The 3,501-nt window shown below is 42.0% G+C and overlaps 1 pseudogene; it reads right to left on the bottom strand.

Moving 5' to 3' along the window:
- Positions 1–1,306: 1,306 nt before the first annotated feature.
- The window catches only part of LOC112073672 (metalloprotease TIKI1-like), a 6,946-nt pseudogene continuing 4,751 nt past the window's right edge, over positions 1,307–3,501 (bottom strand).

The raw sequence follows: 3,501 nt of genomic DNA, 5'->3' as shown, positions 1-3,501 counted from the left end.
ATGCTTGGGGGCGTATTGAAAGTTGGGATGAGGAGCGTGCCAAAATACTACCTGTCCTCAGGCCCGAGAGCTAGGATATACATTATTGGCAGATTTGGATAGAAAACTCTAATTTCGAATGGTTCGATATGTTGTGAGTATAAAAACTGAGTATGGCATGGCGGAAAACCTGATGGAAAAATCATCCAGGGAGTGGGATTGTTTTGATGTGGTTTTTAAATGAATGCTATAGATGTATTAATGGGTAGGGAGCCCAGATTGAGTTTCTTATGGTTTACACTAGATGTCAACAGTTGTAAGACATTGATTCAGGCTCTGTGTTTGCTGAAAATTAGGGGAGAATGAGACTTTCTGGGTAGTGGGTTGTTAGAATCATGCAAGACTGGTTTTGCGCGCATGACGAGTGCGAGGCCCTTCGTTGTTTTTTCCTTGCTATGTGTAAGATAACAGCTTGTCAGGTTGAAATTATTAGGTGGTAGGGTGTGCTAAGTTCGGTCGTTACTCTTGTGGCTGTCTCCGGCTGATGATATTTAGACAATTGGACAACCTGGAGGATTAATTTATAAATATTGTTTGGACATTTTTCTGATGACTTACCGGGTATATTAGGATGGTATTCGTGCTGCATGTTTTGGACGGGACTTTGTGGAGGAGGCAGTAAGATTAGCTGACCAAATGCGCAACGAAAAGAGTTTTTGGGAATATAAAGGAGGGACTTATTAAGCAACAAAAGACCATTATTGTGTAGCTGGTCGACATTGTGCACTGCACCATATGAAAGTTCTTCTAAGGTACGTTGATCAATTTTTATTGCTATTATGCTGACTTTGTAATTCCTTTATTGGTTGTAAAGATGTTTGGTATGCTTTTGTAGCGGCCTGTCTCAGTTGCATGGTATGGTTTTCGCCGTAAAGCCTTTTTGAATTGACAAAGCGGCTGGATTAACAAGAAGTCATCTTTAAGCCGAGTTAACATTGTATTTTTTCCATAAGTTTAACACTTTTGCTATGATCAAAATTGAGCTAGGTGTCCGTTTTATTGATAAGTTTGAGATGTTTCTACAACGTGATTGGAGTGGACCTGGGTAAATTCAATTGATTAGACATGATTTGGAAGGCACAACTGTCTATATAAGGTCCCACAGGTTGCAATAATGTCAGAGCATAAACAAGCCCAATGAGGTTGAGGATTAGTCTGTAGAAGCTTCGGAAGGATACAGTTGTACACAATGTATTCAGTATTGAACGTCCCAAGAACCAGTGGCCTCATCATTCTTATATGGAGAAGTTGGAACACAAGACTCTTCTTAGAGCTTGGCTGCATCCGGTGGTCCAAACTGAGAAATCGGGGAGAAGGGCTTGGTCATTTGAGGTGAAGAAGACCCGATGGTTCTGATAGACTCCAGAATTATTCTGTTGGAGATGGGAGAATCTTCCAGAAGGACAGGACTCTAGCACAAGGCAGTCAACTGCAGGGAGTGAGATTGGGGACAAGTTCTGAAGGTCTTGAACGTGCCAGCAGAGCAAACTTGAACCGATCGAACATCTCTGGAGAGACATGGAATAGCTGTGCAGCGACCTATAACTGACAGAGCTTGAGAAGGTACAGAGAATACAGGTGTTCAAGCTTGTAGCGTAGTACCCAAGAAGACCAAGGCTGTAATCGCTGTCAATAGTACTTCACAAGTACTGAGTAGGTCTGAATATATGTAATGTTATTTTAATTTTTGCTTTTGACAAAACCTTATACATTTCAGAACTAGGTGTAATGTACAAAATGTGGGAAGTCGAGGTGGTTGATAAATTTCCACATGCTGTATGGGGGAATACAGCATCCCAGCTCTGCAGATTTTGCTGCGAACAGAAAGAATGATTAGATACTTGTTTTGGTACTGTTCCATATGTAGCTTGTTTTTGTGGTTGCAGGTTAGGAATGGTGAAGACTCAAACATTTACTGAGCACGTCTGCATAGATAGCTGCTGGGTGATCTGAAGCATAGTCAGATCGAATCAATAATATATTGTATTCTTGATTAAACAATCTGTAGAAACTGATAGAATGAAAGATTTAGAACTTTGTAAAACATCAAGCACATGTGAAAATTATGGCACATTAAGAAGAAGCTGGATGGTGTTGAAGTAGAGATGGGTGGGATGAGGGGAGCTGAAGGATGGGCTCGGATGGGTTGCAGAGATACGATGAGGGTTGAGGGAGTGAAGGATGGGACTGGATGGGTTGGTCAGAGTAGTGGGGAGGGGTTGAGGGGAGTGAGGATGGGACTGGTGTGTTAGAGGATAGATGGGAGTGGGTTGAGGGGAGGTGAAGGATGATGGATGTGGTTAGAGATAGATTGGGAGGGGTTGAGGGGGGCGAAGGATGGGATGGTGGTGTTCAGAGAGTGGCGAGGGTGTCGACGGGTAGCGGAAGGATGAGCTGTATGTGGTCGAGATAGATGGGAGGGGTATGAGGGAGCTGAAAGGATGGAACTGTGGTGGTTCAAGATAGATAGGGAGGGGATTGAGGGTGAGCTGAACGGTTGGGACTAATACCAACAAGACAACTATGTGAATTACTCGTGTTTGTAAATGTATGTAAAAGGAGAAGGAACTAGTGTTTGTAATTAGTTCTACTCGAAGGTAGGGTAGTAGGGTTAGGGGAAATAATGAAGGGAAATTATATAAAAAATATTACAGTGGCAGAAAAAGTATGTGAACCTTTGGCAATACTGTGGATTCTCAGCATAAATTGGTCTAAATTTTATTGATTTATCATTGAGGTCACAACAATAGGCAAGACAATGCTTAAACTAATAACACACAAAACAGTTATCGTTTTCATGTCTTTTATTGAACCCCGTGTAAATTCAGTAGTGCAGGGTGGGAAAGTATGTGAACGCTTGATGTAATAACTTGGTTGACCCGCCATTAGGCATAGCAATAAACTCAACAAATGTTTCTGTATTGAATGGATAGACTCACAACGGTCAGGAGGAAGTGTTGGACTATCCCTTTTACAAACTGTTTCAGTCAGCAATATTCTTGGGGATCGGTCTGGTGTGATGCTTCTTGAGGATCATGCACAGCATTCAATCAGGTTGAGGTAGGGACTTGGAATGGGCACTCAGGTGTATTTGTTGAGCATTTGTGTTTGATTTACTTCTGTGTTTTGGGTGTTGTCCTGTTGCTATCACTCAACTTTGTTGAGCTTCCATTGCGGTACAGATGCTATAATTCTTCCTGTAAAATGTCTTTGATAAGTTGGTGAATTGTCATTTTTGGTCGATGACAGCAAGCTGTCAGGGCCTGAGGCAGTCATGCAGCAACCATGATGCCCTCTCCACATATTTTAGCGAGTTGCGCGGAATGAGTGTTTGATGTTGTGTGCGGTGCTTTTTTTCTTTCATCAAATAGTAAATCTCTGTCCAAGAATTTTGCAGTAGCGTCTGTGGAACATCCAAGGTGCTTTTTTGCAACTTCAGAGGTGGGCACGCAATGTTTTTTT

Source organism: Salvelinus sp. IW2-2015, unplaced genomic scaffold (genome assembly GCF_002910315.2).
Source record: "Salvelinus sp. IW2-2015 unplaced genomic scaffold, ASM291031v2 Un_scaffold2334, whole genome shotgun sequence".
NCBI lineage: Eukaryota > Metazoa > Chordata > Actinopteri > Salmoniformes > Salmonidae > Salvelinus > Salvelinus sp. IW2-2015.
The sequence above is the reverse complement of the archived record's forward strand: the minus strand, read 5'-3'. Positions and strand labels throughout refer to the sequence as shown.